A 24,259-nucleotide genomic window follows, 5' to 3' on the forward strand; every position below is an offset into this window, starting at 1 on the left:
GTTAGATATCATAAAGATATAGGGAAGGTCAGTGTAGATCAGGAGGGAGGAGGGATGGGAAAGGGGAGGAAATGTGGGATGAATTTAACAAAATCATGCTATGCATATATGTAAATATACCACAGGGAATTCCAACTTTATATGTAAAAAGTACCAATCAAAAATAAATAAATAAATGAGCAAAAGATAGATTGAGGAAAGAGAATAAGGGGAGGGAAGTGGGGGCAAGGTAGAGAGGCTCCGGGGACTGAAATGGCATAAATCAAATCCCATGCATGTATGACTTTGTCAAAATGAACCAGCCACTATGTATAACTATAATGCTATAATAAAGTTTTTTTAAACTAAATGAATGATGAACCTTAAAAGAAAAAAAATGGATTATAGAGGCGGAAGGAGGAAGCAGGGCATCTGTTGAGGAGGACATGGCAGTTGCCATATGAGTGATGATGGCAGCTTGGACAGGGTAACAGTGGTGCAGATGGTGAAGCATGGCTGGACTCAGAGCCTACACGGGAGGCAGAGCCATAGGACCGAACTTGGGGCCTAAAGGATTTCCTGATGCACAGTCCCTGTTAGCAGAGTTTAGCAACGTATGTTCACACTTTACATTTGGTTTTGGTAAGGAGTGAAGAGTATTTTAACTCTCGTTGCCACTATTGTTACCATGGTTGGATTTGCTCCCAAAGGTACATTAGGTTGATTTCCTTAAAAACTGTGGTGGCGCCCCAATTAGAATTAACTGGAATTCCAGTTAACTGGAATGGCCTTGTTTCTAAACAAGGCCCCCCTTTGATCAAGAAGATAATAAGAATAATGGGGCAGGGGGTATTCCATGCCCATTGCTAAACACATGTTCTTGTAAATCTTTGGAATCAGACTACAGATTCTAATCTCAAAACACTTAGATTTCTTGCCCCTGGGGTAGGGACTAAGTGTTTTGTTTTAATTCTAAATGTTTCTCACAGAATACTTAGAAATACAAATTGACTCATTTCTTTTAAAGATACTTATAGTTTGTAGCAGCTTTGAATAAAATAAGATCACTTCTGTATTTCAGAGTTTTAAATATAGTGGAATTTTTTATGTTTGGTATTTTTTACGTTTGGTATTATTCAATTGTTAAGCAAAGTTGTTTGTTATTAACTATTTACATGAAAATTTTATAATTAGGTTTAGATTTGATAAATTTTAATCTGACATTACTTTATTTTAAAAAAATATTTCTTAGCTGTCAATGAACCTTTATTTTATTTATTTATATACAGTGCTGAGAATTGAACCCAGTGCCTCTCACATGCTAGGCAAGCACTCTACCACTGAGCTACAACACCAGCCCCTGATACTACTTTATATTGGTTTATATCCAAAGGCTTCATTAAGATCTTTGGGATACACAGTTTAACATCAGGAGTATAGTAGTATATTGTTTTCTTATAAGAAAGAGAAATGTGGAAACCTGAGGCTAGGACTGTTCACAGCTAAATTTTATGAAATCAAATAAATTCTCATTATCATTTTGCTGCAGTTATTTGTTGTGCTCTTGTAGTACCTTGTTTCTTCTGAGCTATCCTCACAGGTTTCCAGGAATTCAAGGACTAAGAAACATTTTACTAAGAATTTGAAATACTGAGGCATTTAATTTTGTGGGAGTGTAGAGTGTTTTATTACTTTTCAAGTTTGAGGACCTGCAGAATAGAGAAGTGTATTGTGTTACACAACGTGCTAGTTATAAATATGTTTACTTTTATTGCACATGATGTAACTGGAATGGAAAAAAAAACACAGAAATAATCATTGTTGATATAATCTTGGCTTGGAGGTAAGGGGCACATGGAGTGGGGCAGAACAGCCTAAGAGGAGAGAAAAGTCTGTCACCAATTATAGTAAAGTTATTACAGTTAAAAAGAATTACATTGATAATAATAAAAACTTCACCTGAATTTCCTGAAAATTTATAAACTATTTCTGTCTTTTTTTTCTTAGGTACTTGATAAAGGAAAAAAGTTCTCCTTGAATTCTTTAGTTGAAAAGCTAATTACTTCGCTCTCTGAATCTCTTCCCCTTTCATTCTGTTCCCCAGAGAGTATTATTTGGCTGTTTTGAAATCATTTCTGTTCTCCGCTTAGTTGCACTTTGCCCACTGAGAGCCTTTGCCCATCTTATTCTTTCTTTTCCTTTGTCCCACTGCTGACTTTACCCTCTTTTTCTACAGCCTAGGAAAAAACTTGTTAACCATGACATTCTCTTTTAGGAACCAACTAAAAATCCCCTTTGTAGAATTCTATCTCAGTCTAATCCCAGAAAGACAAGCAAGAGGAAATACAAGAAAACACAGAGCTAAATTCAACAAAAGTTGCCAAAGGAAAATGGGAAAACAACAAAGATTGTTCATTGGATTTCCAGGAACAGAAATTATTGGTATTCTGGTCTTTTCAAAATAAACTTTGATCTGGAGCTGACCGCTTTGCTAGTTACTCTCATCTGATGCTGGGATGAGATGACCTTGTTTGGTTTGTCAAGGTTAGCCTGCTAATTGTGGGTATGTAGACTAACATGGCCTCCAGAGAAGTAGAGAATACTAGTCATTTGTCATTCTGGGCCCCAAAGAAAAAATACCACTAAAGTATGGGGAGGATGTTTATTAAAATGGAAAGAAGAAAAAGAGGGGAAAATATAGAAATGTTGACTTAAGAATTAGGAGAAGCCCTGGCCTTACCGCTGTGGTTGGATAAGTGTCCCCAGAGGTGAAAACAAAGATGTTGGAAAACATTTAATGGGAGTTCTGAGGAAAATTACTTCATGTATTTGTAGAGACTAGGAATTAGACAAGATTTTTTGGCATTCATTCATCCACCCATCCATCACATGCCAGGCATTCTGTCAGGAACTGAGGGTATAGTGGCGAACAATGCAGACATGGCCAGCACCTTCAAGGAGCTTCTCTGCTAAGAGAGACACGAAACAAGCATGAAAAGTAGTAGTTAGAGGTTGTGAAAAGGGCTCTGAAGGAAATAGTGGTAGACAGGGAAGGGGGACATGCCTTCTCTGGGATAGTCTGGGAAGGCTCCCTGAGGAGGGCTGTTTCAGGAATCATCTGAATATGAGAAGGAGTCGTCTGTTCTGGGGAGAGAGGAGGGAAGATTGCCCTGGTCAGAGGGCGCAGCATGTGCCAAGGCCGTGAGGGAAAGTGGCTGGCCCCAGAATCAGCAGGAGTGGGCAAGTGGGAAATGGAAGGTGAACCAAGAGGGTGGTGGACCTGGAACCAACAAGTTGGCTTTTACTCTAGGCCTAGGTGAAAATCACCAGAAAGGGTGTGTATTGTTGGGATTTTGCATTAAAAGTCTAGTCTGTCTGCTCTACATAGAATATATTTCAGGAGACCAGAGTGAAAATATGGAAGTCACAATAAAATCTCTATACTACAGCAAGGGAAATAAAGTATTAGGAAGTTCTAGAATTAGGAGGTGTGTTATGAACATGTTACTATTTTATCTCAGCTTTTAAGAATGGTTGGAATTTTGAAAAGCAGAGATTTGGAAAGAAGCAAGATTTCTAGAGCAAAGGGCAGGATGATCAAGGAGTGGGGGTGAGTTGCAAAAGGTGAGTTTGGAAAAGGGGCCACTTACTTGGTGTGATAAAGGGGAGAGTGTATGTGAAGAGAGAAGCATACCTTTCTGCCCTGTCATCAAAGGTCTTGAGGGCCAGGTCGCATTTTTAGGAGTTTAACTAATAAACCTAGACTGTACGTTCATTACTTTATCTTGGCATGTTTTGTATGCATGGGAGAGCCTGCTGGTTTGTTGTTTTTGTTTTGCAGAACAATTAACTATATTGTTAATTCCCAGTGCCCATTGACTGTAAGAGAAAATAAAATGTCTGTGATTTTGGAATCTTCCTATAATTTGCCCGAACCCATAGCTGCTGGCCTTTCGCACCTTCTTTCACAACATGCTGAGCCATAGTGTAGATTTGTGATGGTGGCTCCTCAGTAGGAACTTACAAACTGACATTTGAGCAAGACCTAAGAATGAACAAAGGGAAGACTGTTCAAGAAGATGGGCCTGCAGCGCAAGGGCCGCAAGGTGGGCATGGGAGACAGGGAGGGACAACTGCTGTGACTGAGGTCCAGGGAGCGAGGCAGGAAGTGGTGGGGGATGAGACCAGGTAGGTCAGTAGTGTCCTTAGTCCTGACTATACACTGTAGTCATCTTGATGGCTCAGGTCAAAACGCAGGCCAATTAGAATTTCAGTGGTAGGATCCAGTCTTCAGCATTTTTAAAAAGTTCCCCAGGTGCCTCTCACATGAGTTTGAATATATTCTGATTACACTGGGAAACTTGGAGGGGAGAGAGATGATCAGATGATCAGATTTTCATTTTTAATCAGGTCATTTTGAGATTGTGTATAGTGTGAAGCATAGCAGAGCAGGATAAAGGGTGTTTCCAGGGAAACCAGTTCAGAGACCCCAGCAGTGATCTGGGCAAGAGACCAACTAAGAGAGGGTGGCTAAGAAAGGTGGCTCTGAAGGATACTGTGAGAAGTGGTTACTTCAGGAAGTGGGGAGTAAGGCTAGGAGAAATCAAAGATGACTGGGACCCAAACCAGTGGGTGGGTGTAGTGGCCATTTATTGAATTAGGGGCTAGTTGAAGAAAGAGCAGAGAGAGGGGAGGAGGATGAGTTGGCCTGAATTGTCACTCCCTTCCCATTGTCCCCTGGCAGACTCCTGTAAGATGCAGCTCATCTGGCAGACCCTGACTTCCTTCAACTCTTTAAGTTCATACTTTTATTACAGCACTATTAGGTTTCACTGCCTAGTAGGGCTTCTCTGACTTATTTTCAGCAAAATTCACCGTGTGACCAAGTTGGTATTATGAACACTAGTTTCATTTTGTGACAAATAGGAATGAAGGGGAAAATTCTCAGTAATTTTAGCAATTTTAATTCTATTGCTCAGTATGCTTTTGGCCCTGATGGATTTCTTGCTGATTTTAAGAAAAAAAAAATCTGCCCATGCTTTTAATATAAAGGAGGAGTGGATGAATACTGTGATTTCAGAAAATTGCAGTGTCTCTTTGGAGGATGAGCTTTGCTTCTCTGCCATCTTCTGTGCTTTGTTTCTTCCCAACCAGAAAGGAAACACTACCCTACCACAATAAAAACAGAAAATAAAGATCCAACTTTGCAGAAAGTAAAAGCCCAATAAGCTTAAAATAAATTTGAAAAGGTTAATAAGTTGGAACCTTTTTAAGCTAAAGAAAGAATTCATTGTCTTTAGAGTAACAGTCTGTCTCCTCCTGCATCATGGTATACTCTGAATAAAGATATCTGCAGGCATTGTAATCAGCTGCAGCGACTACTCTCTATCCAGCAAGTGATTAATCCCTAAGTGTTTGTTGCCTCCAGTTCTGGGATGGGACTAAGGGCAATAAAGAATTCAGAAGTCTTGTTCCTTGCCTGTCTTTTTTTTCCCCCAGCTTTTTTAATTTTAAAAATTAATACATTATAATTATACATAATAGGGGATACATTGTGATATTCATAGGTGCATATAGTATAATTGGATCAGTCTTCTCCTTCAGTACCTCCCCTTTTGCTCTTCTCCCTCTTCCTCTACTCTACCTTCTGATTTCATGGGACCCTTGCTCCTCACACTTTTTAACCCTTTTTTCCTCTCCCCATCCATATATGAGACAAAACATGCAACTCTTGGCTTTCTGAGTGAGATTTATTTCGCTTAACATAATGCTCTCAAGTTCCATCCATTTTCCTGCAAATGACACACTTTTGTTCTTCTTTTAAGGCTTAATAAAACATGTGGCATATATGCCACATTTTATTTATCCATTCATCTGTTGATGGACACCTATGGTAATTCCATAACTTGATTATTGTGAATTGTGCAGCTGTAAACATCAGTATGCATGTATCATTATAATATGCTGACTTTAATTCTTCTAGATAAATATCAAGGGGTGATATAGCTGGGTCATATGGTGGTTCCATTCCTAGTTTTTTGAGGAACCTACATAATGATTTCCATAGTGATTGTACTAATTTATAATCCCACCTACATTGTAAGCCTCCCCCCCCATATCCTTGCCAGCATTTATTATTTGTATTTTGATGATTGCCATTCTAATTGAAATAAGAAGAAATCTCAGTATAGTTTTGATTTGCATTTTCCTGATTGCTAAAGATGTTGATCTTTTTTTAAAAAAAATTGTCAGCTCTTTGTATTTATTATTTTGAGTTATCTATTTAATTCATTTGCCCATTTATTGATTGGGTTATTTGGATATTTGATGTCAAGTTTTTAAAATTCTTTATATATTCTGAAGATCAATCCTTTATCTGAAGAATTGCTGGCAAAGATTTTCTCCCCTTTGGGGTCTGTCTCTTCATCCTCTTGTTTCCCTTGTTGTGTAGAACTTTTTAATTTGATGCCATCCTATTTATTAACTCTTGGTATCAATTCCTGAGCTTTAGAAATCCAATTGAAGAAGTTGTTGTCTGTGCCTAAATGTTGGAGTGTTAAGCCTAAATGTTGGAGTGTTGAGCCTATGTTTTCTTCTAGCATTTGCAAAGTTTCTGGTCTAATTCTTATGTCTGTCATAATTTTGAATTGCCTTTTATGCAGGGTGAGAGATAAGAATCTAGTCTTATTCATATATATATATATATATATATATATATATATATATATCCAGTTTTCTCAGCACAATTTATTAAAAAGGCTTTTCTCTAACATGTTTTTGGTGTCTGTCAAGGATCCCAGGGTTTGTCTCTGTGTCTTCTATTCTACTGGTCTATGTGTCTGTTTTTACATTAGTACCATGCTGTTTTTGTTGCTATAGCTCTGGAGTATAATTTAAATTCAGGTATTGTGGTGCCTCCAGCAGTCTGTTTTGTTTAGAATTGCTTTCACTATTCTGGGTCCTTTATTCTTCCAAATGAATTTTAGGACCATTTTTTTTCTAGTTCTGTGAAGAATGTCATTGGTATTTTGATGAGGATTGCATTGAATCTGTATATTGTTTTAGGGAAGGGGACCATTTTAGCAATATTAATTCTGCCTATTTAAGAACACCTGTCTTTCTATTGTCTAGGGTCTTCTTCAGTTTCTCTCTTCAGTGTCCTGCAATTTTCACTGTAGAAGTATTTCATCTTTATTATTTTTTATACCTTTATTCACTTATTTTTATGTGGTGCTGAGGATCGAACCCAGAGCCTCACATGCCCTAGGCAAATGCTCTACCGCTGAGCCACAACCCCAGCCCCAGTATTGTATTTTTTGAGATTATTGTGAATGGAATTATTTTCCTGATATCTTTTTCAGTGGATTAACTATTGTATAGAAAACTATTGATTTTTGTGTGTTGATTTTGTATTCTGCTGCTTTACTGAGTTTGTTTATTAGTTCTAGAATCTTCTGGTGGAGTTTTTTGAGGTCTTCTAAGTATAAGAATTATCATCTGTAAACAGGAATAATTTGACATCTTCCTTTCCTTTTTGTATCCCCTGTATTTCCTTCTCTGGCTAAGATTTCAAGTATTATATTGAAGAGCAGTGGTGAAAATAGACATCCTTGTCTTGTTCCTGATTTTTTTATGTCCCTTGCCTTTAAGGGATTTGTGGTCTATTAGAGTTATGCTTGACTTTCTTGAGCCAATTAACAATAATATTAGATTTAACTAAAAGCTTAGTTATTAAGATGAGACCAGTGGACATTCAGAAAAAGGGGAGGTCAGGAAGAAAATCCATGGCTCTCAAATATTTGGATCTATCAAGACAGAATTTAAGGTGGAGTTTAAATAAAATGTAGACCTTTATTTAATATAATGTTAACATTTAAGATGTCGTTATATTGAACTATACACATATTTATGCACAAGTTAAAAACGCCAAAGGTCTCCTTTCAACTCTTGTCCCCAGTCTGTTGGTTTCCCTTTCCAGAGGCAGTATTACAAATCATATCTTATAATCTCTCCCACATTTACTGTCATCCTTTTTCATAATGTAATTAATTAAATATCATCATTTAAAAATATTATCTCTTTCCGAATGTTAAAACAGTAAACAGGTGAGCAAAACAAAGTCAGCTTTCTGTTGGCAGGCCATAGCAGTGTGGTCTAAAATACTGGTGGAGAGCAACACATGAGTAAGATTTGCTTTTCTTGAGCTATTTGCTCTCACACTGATTAGAATATTGGTAGTTAGAAAGTGAACAACTCTGAACAACTCTGAACCCTCTGAATATTAATATTCTCTAATATTATTAATATTAGAGAATATTAATAACATGGTGTTGAATACTTTACCTGCTAGAACGCCATATCTGTTTCCTCTAATCTCTTCAAAAGCTCTTCAAGGTGGGTCTTTTCTTTCTGGGACTCATGCTGACCTCTGAACATGATCATTTCCCACCTACTAGTCATGAATCTTGAGCAAGTGAGTCCCTCAGAATTAGGACCATGGTAATATCTACCCAAAAGCTTTAAATGAACTAATTAAGCATAAAGCACTTACAACAGAGGCCAGCCCAAAATAGACTTTCCTTTGCTGTTCTTTTTCTTAGTCCCACCCTGTCTTCCCTCTCTACTGTCTTTATGCCTAGAATATAAATGCTGTGTCTGTGACTTCCATCTTGAAACCTCAAGGCAGAGATTGAAAGGAGATTCACTGAGATGTTCAGCAGTGTCTGCTGCCTGTACTTGTGGCCACCTTAAAGTGAGAAAAATAAACCATTTATTTAGGTTGCTCTGTCATTCATACAACCCAGAAACAGGTAACCCCAGGGTTTCCTTCTGGTTTGTAGAGCTGGTTGGATGGTTGTGCTCTTGGCTGACAAAGGACATACAGAGTAGGGGTTTCTTAGTCTTTCCTTTATTGATGCATTTTAATAAAGTCCTCTAAGTTTCAGATATCATGATATTTCTTCATGTGCTTTCAAAGTTTTTCTTTCTTTTCCTTCTTTTAGATTTTTCATGGGATGAGTATTATAACAATTTTTTTCCTAATTGTGGAGCTCTTTGTGATATTTAGTAAGTGTGTGTGTGTGTGTGTGTGTGTGTGTGTGTGTGTGTGTGTGTCTCTACAGGGAGCAGAATATCTACAATATATAAAATTTTCTCTTATCTCTCCTAATATTTTTTCACAAATTTTTATGCCAAAGGAAATTATCTTTATGTAATCCAGCTTTCTGTGAGTGTGATAAAGAGGATAAATACCTCACATGAATGAAAGGCATTCATGTAATCTTGAATTAGTTGGGAAATAAATTCCCATGGAGAAATGAACTTAAGTGGTAAATTTAGCTAATTCAGAAAATCTAAACTGTCTTTTTCTACCCCCTCCCCCTACCCCTTACTGCGAAAGTAGTTGAGATGGGGCTAAATGGACATTTTAAAATCTTGAGCATGATTATAAATAAGAAATATAACATGTAGTTTAGGGCCATTCCATAGAGAGAGGAAAAAAAAACTCAATATGTTTGAAATTAATGATTAGATTGATGTGCTTGTTATGCCTGAAGGCAAAGAGTATTTTAGCCCGGATTGCATGCTGCTCGGGGAGTAAAGAAAGGGCTTTCTGAACAGTTATTCAGAGAGAGGTCAAGAGGGAATTACTGATTTTCATTTTTAATGGAAGTTTTTTTTGGAGGGGTACTGGGGATGGAACTCAGGGGCACTCGACTACTCAACTATATCCCTGGTCCTATTTTGTATTTTATTTAGAGACAGGATCTCACTGATTAATGGAAGTTTTAATAATTAGTAATAGTAATGTATTTTGTATAGCACTTTGCTAGTTTATTCCATTCCTGAGAATGCACAGTTCATTCGTCCTTCTGTGAGGTAGACAGGGCAGATGTTATTATCTCCATTTCGTAGATGGGAAAAGTGAAATCCAGGAAGTCTACCTGACATCATCTCATTCTAGAGCAGTACTTGTTCTAGTAAATACCAATGTTCATGGTGCCTGAAGGTAGTATCCACAGTGTAGCTGTGTGAGAAGGAGGCAAACCTCTTTACTGAGGGTGAGAGGGAATGAATGGGCTCCTGGATGTGCCTTCCTAGGATTTCATTAGAGGTTGGCAATATAAAAAGTAGAACTCCAGTCACATCTGTGAGTGAGAACCAAAAGATGTTGGACTGTATTAATCAGCTTTCTGTCACCATGACAAAATACCTGAGATGGTCAACTTATAATGAGAAAAGGGTTATTTTTGGCTCATAGTTTCAGAAGTTTCAGTCCATGGTCAGTCACTTGACCCTGTTACTTTGGGCTTATGGTGGAATAAATCTTTATGGTGGCAGTGTATGTTAGAGGAGGTCTGTTTACCTCATGTAAATGGAAAACAAGAGAGAGAGAAGGAGGAGGGGCTGGTATCCCAACATCCTCTTCAAGTGTATACTGCCAGTAAACCAACTTCCTTCCACTAGGCCCACCTCTTTTTTTAAAAAAAATTGTTTATTAGTCATCGATGGACGTTTATTTAATTTATTTGTTTGTATATGGTGCTGAGAATTGAAGCCAGGGCCTCACACATGCCAGACAAGCACTCCACCACTGAGCCACACCCCAGCCCCATGCCCCACCTCTTAAAGCTCCCACCACCTCCTAGTAATACCACAAGCTGAAGATCAAGCTTTTAAGACATTGATATTCCACATCCAAACTGTAGCATAGACCAAGCACGATCAGTTTGTCCTCACTTTTTTTTCTAGTAAAATTTATTTGTGTTCTGTAAGCATTCTTTGTAAAACTATCAGGTGTGACAGATTCAAGAACAAAATTATGGGGGGAAACTTTCCAATAAGAATGTCTCATTTATCAACTTATTTTCTGTGCATTAGTCAAGGACTTTCAGGTATGGTTTTAGCAGAATGCCTTGGTCCAGATTGAGGAACTGCAACTAGTAATCCTTCAGGCATAGTTTAAGAACCATTAGTTTAACAGAGGCGTTTTGAAAGTGATTGAAATGGACATTCCTTAAAGAGGTAGCTTATTGTCTTCTGAGGAATATTTGTTTATATTTTTCAATAATTCATGTTGAAGGAAAAGCATTATATAAGAAAGCTAGTTTTTGAGAGATAGCTTGTAAATATGGAAACATCAAAACATCTGCTAGTTCCACTTGTCATCATTCATCCTCTGACAGCTCAAATCAGCCAAGTTACTAAGTCTCTGGTTTAACTTTGGGAATTTCTCCCCCACTCAATCCTTCCCTAGTGAGTCTTAAGATTCTGGACCTTGGCTCAGCAGATAGGCCATCCCACTGTGCATGTTTCCTATACCCGTTCCCAAGCCCCAACCCTGGTGTAATTACAGTGTCTTTTGCTATACATGATGTAACCAAAAATGTGCAATCTTTTAAAGATGGGAATGTAATAAGGGAATACTTAATGTAATTAAAAGAGATTGCTTTTTCTGATTAAAGCAAAACCTAAAAGATTCCCAATTATCGCCTATGACAATATACTTTTTTGGAGTTCCCCCACTGGGCTGTATTATTTGACTTGATCTTTGGCCACTTTGGGACTTTTCCCTGGTTGCTGCCCTGTAGTCCATTATTGAATTTGCAAAGCTTGTAATGCTTCTTTCTAGTTTTCCTTCTACCTTTGGTTGAGGTTAAAACTAACTTTAAGGTGAAACTCGTCCTGGTGAAGGTGGTTATGTCTCACTCTTTCATAGGTATTACCTCCTGCCCCACTCCAAAGGATGTTTTAGGTGCAGATAACATCAGTTATCCTTTGCTCAAAGGTAGAGAGTTGAACCTTCTAGAATGTCAGCCCTGTGAGGACAGTGGACTTGTTTTATTCATCTCTCAAAAAATTCCTCGGCCAAAGGAATTCTCAATTCCAGGCCCAGACAGTGCCTGGAACAGGCTTCCTGTGAAGACTCCCTACAGATGGTGGCTCAAGTTAGAGGTCTGTGTGGTAAGGACTCCTCGTTCAAGCAGCAGATTCTAGGATGGGCCTGCACACATTTCCAGGATTCTCTCCTTCTCCTGTGAGTCCAACCAGACAAAGGCCTTGTCCTGTCAGTCTGACTGGTCCTAGGCAGAAAGCCCATTGCCTATGCTCTCTAAGATATTAAATCTAACATTCACATAGTTTTGGTTTCCTCAAGTTTTTTTTTTTTTTTTTTTTGTATTCCAAGTTCCAGTCATATGTCTAGGTGATCCCCAAAATCTTGTGATTTAAAAAAAATTTTTTTATTTCTTATTTTTTAGTACATTCCTTCCAGAGAATGGATGAAATGTTAAACTACTGGTTTCTATTCTTTGTTTCCTTTAGTCTCAGTTTGAGTCCCTTCTTAGGTCAGAAGCTTTAGATTCTACAGGAATCACACTAATGCTCACAGCACGTGTTTGCAGTAGGTGGCATTATCCCCATTTTACAGATGTACCCGAAGATGTACATGCACTCATAAGTGGCAGAGCTGGCGTTTAACTTAGCTACTTCATTTAGAAGTCTTAATTCACACTGTGTTAGAGGAAGGCATCTACTTCCAATAGCTGCCATCGTTCTTCAAGAGGATGGTATAGAGTGCTCTTAGAACAAGGTTCTTGTGACTTGAAATGATGTGGTTTTTATGTGTGTAATCAATATAAGTCCTCTGAAGAAACACACACAAGCAAATTCAATTAAACACCACCAGAAACTCCTTCAGTTAAGCTAAACTAGTTTTAATATTTCAGAATATATCCTTCCATATTACTTAAGCAAAAAAATTAAGTATATACATTAGAAGTACTCTTAAGGCTAAATATATTCTGCTAACACATTTCTCTTCAGTATATTCAAAGTCATGTGCTTACTTAGAGCCACTTGTTTTTCTCTTAGTTCTGTTTATGCCAATTGAATTTATTACTGTAATTATGAAATCTAATTAAATATTACATAAACCAATGAAATGTGAGTGTAAAAATAGAGTTTTAAAAATTTAGTTGTTTATTCTCCGCTAAAATTAGGTTGAATGCTTTTAGCAAAATATAAAGATGAAACGCTAAAACAATTGTTCTGGACTTCACAGTGGGTGGAATAATTGTGAAAGATTTGAAAAGAAATACTAAAAGTCATGAAGGATTTAACATTCATATTGCTTCACATAATTAAATTTTGCCCATGTTACAGATATTAAAACTGAAAATAGAGAAGAAGATGGATTATGGATATTATTTATGGAGATGGTGTGGAATTATAGTGAGCAAATATTGAAGTCTTTAGTGTTAAGTCAAAATAAAATGTTTTAGGTTTTTTTTTAAATGAAACTTTGCTTTCACTACCTTTTAAGGGGAAGCAATTTTTGATCCTAAATGCGTTAGGTAAGAATGATTTCTGCTGGGTGGGTGGTGCATGCCTCTAATCCCAGTGGCTCAGGGGGCTGAGGCAGGAGGATCACGAGTTCAAAGCCAGCCTCAGCAAAAGTGAGGTACTAAGCAACTCAGTGAGACCCTATCTCTAAATAAAATACAAAATAGGTCTGGGGATGTTGCTCAGTGGCCAAGTGCCCCGGAGTTCAATCCCCAGTACCAAAAAAAAAAAAAAAAAGAATGATTTACTCTATATATCTCAAAAGAGAATTATATAATGTGCTAAGCAGCTTTGAATGAAATGTATGTAATTTTTTGTTTTGACTTACTTAACATTTGTGAGATTCATTCTTTTTAACATGTTTATTATTTCGTTGTCATTGCTGTATATTATTCCATTGAAAGAACATGCCACAATATTTACCCATTCTGTTGTGGATGGCCATTGGGATTGTTTACGGTTTGGGACTATTATGAAAAATACTGCTGTGAATGTTTTCGTATGTGTCTGCTGGCATGATGTGTAGGTTTTTAAGTTGTCAGTTGTATATGCCTAGGAGTGGAAGTGGAGGGTCATGTTAAATTTAGACGATACTGCCAAAGTGGTTGCACTACGTTACAACCCTGTCATCAATATATGTGAGTATCTGTTGCTCTACATCTTGACAACATTTGGTATTGTCATCTTACAGATTTTTATCTAATCTTGTGATTTTCATTTTCATTTCCTGATAGCTAATGAGGTTGAACATTTTTTTATAGGTTTGTTAATCAGTTGGGTATCTCGAGGGATGGGCTTGAAGTTCTTAAGTCTCTTGCCCACTTTCTAAAGAATTGTTGGACCTTTTCTTACTTACTTGAACTATATATATCTTAGATATAAGTTCATTTGTTGCTTATATGTATTAGAAATATCTTCTCCCATTCTGTGGCTGGCCTTTATAATTATTCCCTTAATAGGATTAGTGAGGTTCCCAGTTTTAATGTTCAATTTACCAATCTTTTCTTTGTCAGTGTTTTTTGAATTCTGTATAAGACATCTTTGTCATGAAGATATACTCTGTGTTATCTTCTGTCACCTTTATTATTTTAACCTTTCACATTTATATTTGCAATTCACACAGTATTAATTTTTGTGTATGGCGAGAAGTTAGGGTTAAGTTTCATTTTATTCCACATTTGTCTCTACTTGTGAAGCAGCCTTTATCAAAAGACTATTCATTTCTCTTTGCAGTGCCACCTTTTTTTCTTAAGTCAGGTATCCACATGTGCATGGGTCCAGTTCTGGACTCTGTTTTCTTGCATTTTTGTATTTTCCTTGTGCTAATGTATGAGTCGATTACTATAATTTAATAATCTGAAGGCTAGCTCTTTTTACCAGTTCCTGAAGATTCTTATTTGTTTTTGACCTTCACATTTCCAAATAAGTTGAGAAGCAGCTTGTCAGTTTCTTAAATATAGACACATCCAGAGATTTGCAAGAATATTACGGATTATTTTGAATCTCTAGATCAATTGTTTTTATAACCAAATCAATATGAGAAATGATATCTTTGCAGTGTTGAGCTTTGCAATTCAGGTATATGCAATATCTTTTCATTTATGTGGGTCTTCTCTAATTATTCTTGCATTTTATATTTTAGTTATTTAGCTTTAACATATTTTTTAATGGCTACAGAATACTTTATGGGTAACATCAAAATGTACTTAATCCCTTTGGTGTTGTAAACTTAAGTTGTTTGTATTTTGTTTCATTGTTATAAAAAGTGTGATCTTGAACATTTACAGTGCCTTTCTATCTTGCAATTGACTCCTGACACTGAAGTTTCTATATTATACAGCATGCACCTTCTTCTTCCCCTATGAATTATATCATCTTAAACTTTCCTCAAGTTACAACAGGTTCCACTCTTGTGAATCTGAAGAATGAGTATTTTTAAAAAATTTTTTTAGAACTTTCTATTTAGATAGAAAAACAAACAAACAATAAAACTCATTGTATAGTCAATTTGACTCTATTATGACTAGTGAGAAAAACAAGTTTTGATTTGGCAATGTGTAGTTATTTTGTGAGTATCTTGTTCACGGATTTGTTTAGTGTATTTTTTTCTTATTAATTACTAAGTGTTATTTACATATCATAGATAATAACCCCTTGCAACATATATTTATAAAACAAGTCTGTGCAGTATACTTTTGTTACTGAAGTGGGCCTTTGCAGAAGAGAAAAGAAAACCCTCCTTGGCCTATTCAAATTATGATTATTTATCAAATATTTATATCTTTCAGGGACTCAACAATAATGTGCTTACTAGCAGGGACTATCAGCAGTTAGATAAAATAGAAAAAAAGTAATATAAAATTGTTCTTTGAGGTAACCTAATTTGTGAAATATTCATCCTAATTAACAACTTTCTGGCTCTGTGATTTGTGGGTTTATTCTAATTTGCATGACTCCTTTACAACTGATTTATTCCTTAAAAAATTAAGTTAGTTTTCTTTTTTAACTATTCAGAGTGTTTGTGGTTATTAGCTTCTAGGGCAGTAGGCTTCTGTCTCTGGTCTTGATAGTCTTTATGAGCTCCTTAGCCACTGTTCTGGTAAAAGTCATTTTGATCTGTGATAAAGGCATAGCATTAAAAGAGTACTGAAGTGGAAAAATCTTTATTTCGGACCTTTGGTTAAAATACACTCTTCACAAAAGAGGCAGTATGAATTTGCATTGCAAATGATAGCTTATTTCTTTTTAGGACTCTTGAAGTCAAGTAATTTAATTATGTCTCTGCCATAACCTTTCATCTTCCTCTGCAAGGGAACTTTTTCTTCTGACACTTCATATTGGAAGCTGGTCTTCTTATCCCCAGAATTAATTAACATGCAAATACTTGTCTAGAGACATGGGAACACTGCTTTTTCAATTAGCATTTAAATGTCACTCTTAATGATGTTAGATTGACTCTTTTAATGGAAAATTAAAACGGTATAGTTGTCTCCTGCTTATTTCCTAGAGTGTATTATTGATATTTCTGATGATCTGGTCTTAATAGGATCTTTAATCTTCCATGATCACAAGTTAATTGAATCAGGTCCAGGATCAGGGTTGAGCGCAGCAAAGCCAGATCCTGGCTTTCCCTTGCTTCTGGTTTCCTGGTAGGTGCTTGCCTTGGCTTGCACTGCTTCTCAGTAACAAGTTTATTTAAGCAGGAGCAGCCCTGTAGGAACTGTTAGCAACAAATAGAAGAACCTAGGAGCAAGGAGAGCAATAGTGTCCCAAAGAATACAGATGAACTTTGGAGTTAGAAATCCATAGGTTCAAATCTTACCTGTGCCACTTTGAAATTGTGTGATGTTGAGCAAATCACTTTCCTTCTCTCTCCTCATCCATAAAATATAAACAGTGACATCTACTATCCAGGTTGTTAGGAGGGTTAAATGTGATAATATATGTAAAGTCACATACACATAAGTCAGAGTGGGCTAGCTGTTACATACAAACATGTACACTTGTTTTTGTGTAATTGGTGTAGGGAACTTTGGCTGGTTGTGGCTAAGCCTTAAGAAAAATGAAAAAAAAATTGATAAAAACCCAAAACAATTATCAAGTTTCCACAGATATTAGTAGTTAATTGTGGGTATGAGAGTGGGGAGAGCTCTGCTCCATGAAAGCATTCAGGAACCCAGACTTCTTTCATCTAATGGTCTTGCCATTTCATAAGGCCTTGGAATCCTCCATTGGATCATCTGTCTCTGGCTGGCATGGGGAGCATGGTGGATTGCCCAGAAGACTTTGTAGCCAGTCTGAAGGTGGGGCATACCCCTTCCACATATCCCAGGGGCCAAGTGGAAACAGGGCTTATCTAATGTCTGTCCTGCGGAGGGTCGTGCTGCCTTCCTGAGGATGTAAGTAGGAGTCAGACTCTGTTGGTGCTTTCCATTTAGGGGTTAGAATCAGGGTTGCTAGGAATCAATGATGAAATGGGAATGTTGGTTCTCAGCACTCCAGCTCCTCTTTGGTGCACCTCTTCTCTCCTTGGCATTCATTTTCTCACACCCTCCATTAACTTGTTCACAGTCGGGTATCAGAGGACTCCTGGAAGGAGCATTTGTGTTATTTTAAAATATACATTTTAAATACTAAAAATATTCTAGCAATTTATTTATACAAACTGGATATAAAATACAAAGTAATTATCCCTTTCTATCAAATTTCTATTTTAAAAAAAATCTTTGGGGCTGGGGTTGTGGCTCAGTGGTAGAGCGCTTGCTTAGCACGTGTGATGAGGCACTTAGTTTGATCCTAAGCACCACATAAAATAAATAAATAAATAAATAGTCTCTATCTATAAGATAGATAGAGAGAGAGATATGTGTGTGTATACACACACACACACACACACACACACATATCTTGGTAGACTTTTTCTGTGGACATTCAAGTACACACTTTTTTTTTTATTGGTTGTGCACAACATTACAAAGCTCTTGACATATCATATTTCATACATTAGATTGAAGTGGGTTATGAACTCCCAATTTTACCCCAAATGCAGATTGCAGAATCACGTTGGTTACACATCCACATTTTTACATACTGCCATATTAGTGACTCTTGTATTCTGCTACCTTTCCTATCCCCTACTATCCCCCCTCCCCTTCCCTCACATCTTCTCTCTCTACCCCACCTACTGTAATTCATTTCTCTCCTTGTTAATTTTCCAATTCCCCTCACAACCTCTTATATGTAATTTTGTATAGCAATGAGGGTCTCCCTTCATTTCCATGCAATTTCCCTTTTCTCTCTCTTTCCCTCCCATCTCATGTCTCTGTTTAAAGTTAATCTTTTCTTCCTGCTCTTCCTCCCTACTCTGTTCATAGTTGCTCTCATTATATCAAAGAAGACATTTGGTATTTGTGTTTTAGGGATTGGCTAGCTTCACTAAGCATAATCTGCTCTAGTGCCATCCATTTCCCTGCAAATTCTATGATTTTGTCATTTTTTATTGCTGCGTAGTACTCCATTGTGTATAGATGCCACATTTTTAATCCATTCATCTATTGAAGGGCATCTGGGTTGGTTCCACAGTCTAGCTATTGTGAATTGTGCTGCTATGAACATCGATGTGGCAGTATCCCTGTAGCATGCTCTTTTAAGGTCTTCAGGGAATAGTCCAAGAAGGGCAATAGCAGGGTCAAATGGTGGTTCCATTCCCAGCTTTCCCAGGAATCTCCATACTGCTTTCCAAATTGGCCGCACCAATTTGCAGTCCCACCAACAATGTACAAGTGTACCCTTTTCTCCACATCCTTGCCAGCACTTGTTGTTGTTTGACTTCATAGTGGCTGCCAATCTTACTGGAGTGAGATGGTATCTTAGGGTGGTTTTGATTTGCATTTCTCTGACTGCTAGAGATGGAGAGCATTTTTTCATGTACTTGTTGATTGATTGTATATCCTCCTCTGAGAAGTGTCTGTTCAGGTCCTTGGCCCATTTGTTGATTGGGTTATTTGTTATCTTATTGTCTAATTTTTTGAGTTCTTTGTATACTCTGGATATTAGGGCTCTATCTGAAGTGTGAGGAGTAAAAATTTGTTCCCAGGATGTAGGCTCCCTATTTACCTCTCTTATTGTTTCTCTTCCTGAGAAAAAACTTTTTAGTTTAAGTAAGTCCCATTTGTTGATTCTAGTTATTAACTCTTGTGCTATGGGTGTCCTATTGAGGAATTTGGGGCCCGACCCCACAATATGTAGATCGGAGCCAACTTTTTCTTCTATCAGACGCAGAGTTTCTGATTTGATATCAAGCTCCTTGATCCATGTTGAGTTAACTTTTGTGCATGGTGAGAGAAAGGGATATTTTTAAAAAATATTTTTTTAGTTATTGATAGACCTTTATTTTATTTATTTATATGTGGTGCTGAGAATTGAACCCAGTGCCTCACACGTGCCAGGAAAGTGTGGAAGCACACACTTTTTTTTTTTATAAGTAGATATATTTAGTGTATGCATTTTCTGTATTTGGTTTCTTTAATATATGGAATAGCTTTTCATACTAATACCTAGTTTTACCTTATTATTATTTTTAAATCAACAGAATAATAGTCCACTGTACTACTTTTCCATGATTCTTACTGAACAATCTTTATTTCCATAATCTTTACTCTTTACTATACACTGTGCTGCAGCGAACATCCTTGTAGCCATTTGCAAGCTTCTTAGGGGGTTATATGTAGAGAACTTGTAATAGAATTCTTAGGTTAAAGAGTGTATGTATTTTATTTATTTATTTGGGTACCTGGGATTGAAATCAGGGGCACTCAACCACTGTGCCACATCCCCAGCCCTATTTTATTTAGAGACAGGGTCTCACTGAGTTGCTTAGTGTCTCACTTTTGCTGAGGCTGGCTTTGAATTTGCAATCCTCCTGTGTCAGTCTCCCCAGCCAATGGGATTACCGGTGTGTGCCACGGCTCCTGTCATGTATTTTAATTAATTGTTTATTTATATATGACAGTGGAATGCATTACAATTCTTATTACATATATAGAGCACAATTTTTCATATCTCTGGTTGTATGTAAAGTATATTCACACCAATTCATGTCTTCATACATGTACTTTGGATAATAATGTCCATCACATTCTACCACCATTTCTAACCCCATGCCCCCTCCCTTTCCCTCCCACCCCTCTGCCCTATCTGTTCCTCCCACGCTCCCCTCCCAACCCCACTATGAATCAGCCTCCTTATATCAGAGAAAACATTCCACATTTGTTTTTTGGGGATTGGCTATCTTCACTTAGCACTATATTCTTTAACTTCATCCATTTACCTGCAAATGCCATGATTTTATTCTCTTTTATTGCTGAGTAATATTCCATTGTGTATATATACACAATCTGTTGAGGGTCATCTAGGTTGGTTTCACAGTTTAGCTATTTTTGATAGCTAGTAGGAACTGTCTTCCTAAGACAATTAAAGGTTGTACTTATTTTCTTCCATCCACAGTGCATGTGAATGACTGTTTACCAAGTATTTTTCTTTTTAAAGATAATCCTGAACTTAAGAGCAGAAAAGAAGAGACAGGAGAGAGGCTGCTATAAGAATGGTGACCAAGATTTGTGAAAACATATGTTCACACAAAACTTGTACACAGCAGCTTTGTTCACAGCAGCCATAATGTGGAAACAACCCAAAGGTTCATCAACTGTTGAGTGGATAAACATAGCTTGGTATGTACCAATCAGGGAATATTATAAAACTACAGCGCGGGTGAGCCTTGAAAACATTATGCTAAATGTAAAAAGCCAGTCGCAAAACACCACATATATTTTATATAAAATGTAATGGGCAAATCCACAGGGACAGAAAGTAGATTAATAGTTGCTTAGGGGATTTGGGAAGTAACTACTCATGAACACAGGGTTTCTTTTGGGGTTGATGAAAATATTCTAAAATTAGGTTGTGGCAGTGGTTACACAACTCTGAATATATTAAAAATCATTGAATTGCACATTTTAAATGGGTGAATTTTATGATGTGTGGATTTCAGGTCAATAAAACTATTTTAAGAAATACCTGGTGGCAGAATGCATGGATTGGGAGGTAAAGGTAAAGGTGTGTCTATATTATGGGCTGTGGGACAGGCCGGAAGTCAGTATCACAGCCGGTGTGGCAGGAAGTTTGCTGGGGGCATGCCTTCACCGGGGCTAGTCTGAGCCTAGTGTTCAGGGGCTGATGCCAGGCAGCTCCAGGGTGGATCACGTGCCCCTCCTTCCCCAGCAGAGCAGAGAAACAAGGCAGTTAATGCCACGCTGTAGTCAGGGTCGGAACTGAGGTTACTACCCTGAATTACTACCCCTTGTTCTTATTCAGTCCTTCGAATACACAGAAGATACTGTTCTGGAAGGCAGTAATAGTTTCCTCTGCTGACCTAGAAATGCCTGCTGTGCTCTAACATCTGGAAAAGGAAGGTCAGAGAGAGGAAGCTGAGCTCAGCTGCTGAGTCAAGGAAAAAGGAGGAAAACCTAGGGTCACAGACAAAGATGAGGCCCTTGTTGGTAACTAAGCATAATCAGTTTTAAATTCAGAAATTAAGCTTTTTCTACATAATGCAAGTAACTGTTCTTTTGGAATGTGCTTGCTAGTAAATATCAGGATAAGAATGATTAAAAGGAAGTTAGCATTCTAAGTGAGCTCTGAATTGTGCTGATAGATAAAATTGAGGTCAAGGGAATAGGATTAATTTTGCAGTGTACTGACAATTAAAGGAAAGTCCACACACCTTCCCATTGAAACCCATTTTGTCACATGATGTGGGTTTTGAACACTGTGTTTGCTTCTTATTCCTCACCATCCTGGCTTGCTCTTTGGCCCTGTGGCTCTGTAGGACAGGATCGGTCAAACCATAACATTCAAATCTTAATTACTTTCAGGTCTGAGGTTTTCAACTTCAGAAAGCACTGAGGTCTCCATGGTTTCATTTGCAGGTTAATTATTTTTAGCAGCTGCTGCTGGTTTTGCAGCAGTTTACCTTAGAAACCCAGGATAGTGTGTGTGTGTATGGTCACTATTGACCTAATAGCCAAGTTGTTCTGGACAAGGCAGAAGTCTTTTTTTTAATTGTATTTTATTCATTACTCTAAATGTGTTTTATTTTTTAAAAAATTTCAGTTAGGACTATATTTTAAAGAACAATTAATCTTTGTGCTTGATTAGGATGTAGAGAGAAATCTCAACCACTTTTAAACATTTCCAAGAAGTAACTTTTCTGCTGATTTTATTTTGAAACGCTGAAGAATCTTTAGCAGTGAGAGAAAATTTGGTGGATGATTCATTGTGAGAGAGAGAGGAGGGGAGTGATTCTAGCACATGCATGTTAGTTGAATGACAACTGGTGGATATTTTTATATTTATTGCTATTCTTAGTCTAAGGCCTTTGGCTAACTAGGGAGTAACTAAGTTTAGTTATACTTATCAGTCTTAGAGATTTTACTTTTAATATGTTAAATGATTAGGCGTTTGGGGAAACTTACTATGCCTTGCTGATTATTGAAATGCAGTCCCTCTCTGGGGTCAATTCCTCTCATTCAATAAATGAAGAATATGGGCTAGGGTTGTGGCTCAGTGGTAGAGTGCTTGCCCACATGCGTGAGGCACCGGGTCCAATCCTTAGTACCACGTAAGTAAATAAAATACAGATATTGTGTCCACCTACAACTAAAAAAATACAAATTTTAAAAATAATAAATGAAGAATAAAATTTTGGTTTGTTAAACTTAAGATAATTAAAATTATTTTAAATTTCTGGCCATTAGCCAACTGAAAACCACTACAGGGTTTTTGTTTGTTTGTCTTGAAAATACACTCAAGAGAAATTAACCACAATCAGTTATGGCCTATATTAGAAGTCCTTTTTGTGTTCTTGTGTTAACATTCTGGAAATAGCTACAGAATCATAGCACTCAAAAATATAAGAGCAAGGTGTTTTCACCACTTGAGGCTGGGGGTATAAACTTTCATCCTTTGCCAACCCCTTTAAAATTTGTGACTGAACTTCAAAGCACATCTTATTTTCTTGTCAGTGGAGCCAAAACATTATAATTATGCCTGAACAACTGTTGCAGGTTATTATCATCGAGTGAGTAAGAGTTTTACTTTGCTGGTTTATGATACTGCACATACTTAGATTCAGTTAAATATCAAAATTGACACAAGCCAATATATAGAGTCAATGGTAAGGACTTTAATTCTCCAAAAGGCTGATAGAATTTCAATTTTCATTTTCAATTTCTTTCAATCCATAAAAAGCAAACGGTTTCCTGTCATTTTCTTTTTTAAAACCACAGATTCTGGAAGCATTGAGATGGAAATGCCCTCTGAACATAGTTCTAACGAATGTAAAAACCATTTTTTGAGGTAGGATTGACAAAATCCTTGGGAGGGAATAATGGCCGTATTGTTTGGTAACTGAAAAGAAAGGAAAGTTGGGCATAACTAAATAGTAATAATGATGTTTAAAAAATATATTTCAGAGAAAAGACAAATATTTTTCAATGTCTAGAGACTTGAAAGGATGGTACAAAAAGTGAAAAAGGGAAATACAAAGAAATAAAGAGGAAAATTTTTATAGTAAACTCACAATATTTTTGGATGAGCACATAAAAGGAAAGGGAATGATTTTAAGAACAAGGAACTTTTTGATTGCCTTGGATATTAAGAGAATGTACAGAAAGTTGAAAGACAAGCACACGGTCAAGGGCAATTTCAGAGGAGTGGCACAAACCAGTAAGGAAATATCTGCAAAACTCAAGTTCAGACCAAGCTAAGGCTGGAGAGAATGCTAAAGACAACAGAAAAGAGATGTTTAAAGCTATATTCAAAACAAGAACAAGTAAAGGCTAAGCTCATTGCTTGGGGCAGAGGAATAATGTTAACATATGATGGAAAGCAGACCTACTCAATTCTTTGGCTTCTCTCTTTATCAAAGAGTGATCTTTAAATTGGAATGTATAATGTAAACATGGTTAAGAATAAATTGAAGCACGGAAGATAGGTAACAATAATACAGTTACAACTACAGTTTGGTGAGTTTTTGCTCAGGACTGAGTACCATAAAAGAGATTTTAGTTACTTTTTTCTAGTACTTATAGAAACTGCACATGGTAGGTATTATTGCTATCATCGCTATTTTATAAAGGAGAAAATTGAGACTCAGGAAGATTTTATAACAGGTCTGGAATTAACATAGCCAGCAAGTGATGTGCCACGATTTGGTTCAGGACTGAGGGATCCCTTTGAAGCTTCAAAGTCTGGCTCTTTTGACTAGACACTCTGACTCCCATGCCTATCAGCCCCAAGTTTTTAAACAGGATTGTGTTTTTCAGTTTAAATTATATTTTAAGTACATCAACACATACAGACCTAGAAGATGGTATTG

General features: G+C 37.0%; 1 protein-coding gene across 5 annotated transcripts in view; it reads left to right on the forward strand.

The window, feature by feature from the left end:
* Positions 1-24,259, forward strand: part of CRADD (CARD and death domain containing adaptor protein) — a 263,193-nt gene that overhangs the window by 110,696 nt on the left and 128,238 nt on the right. Inside the window, exon 2 of one of the 5 annotated variants that reach the window (XR_014023935.1) lies at positions 20,371-20,552. The exons of the other annotated variants lie outside the window; for them this stretch is intronic. The gene's annotated coding sequence lies outside the window, so the exon portion shown is untranslated. The remainder of the gene's footprint in view (positions 1-20,370; positions 20,553-24,259) is intronic. 5 annotated transcript variants of the gene reach the window in all.

This window comes from Spermophilus citellus (assembly GCF_964194105.1).
Source record: "Spermophilus citellus genome assembly, chromosome: 10".
Taxonomy (NCBI): Eukaryota; Metazoa; Chordata; class Mammalia; order Rodentia; family Sciuridae; genus Spermophilus; species Spermophilus citellus.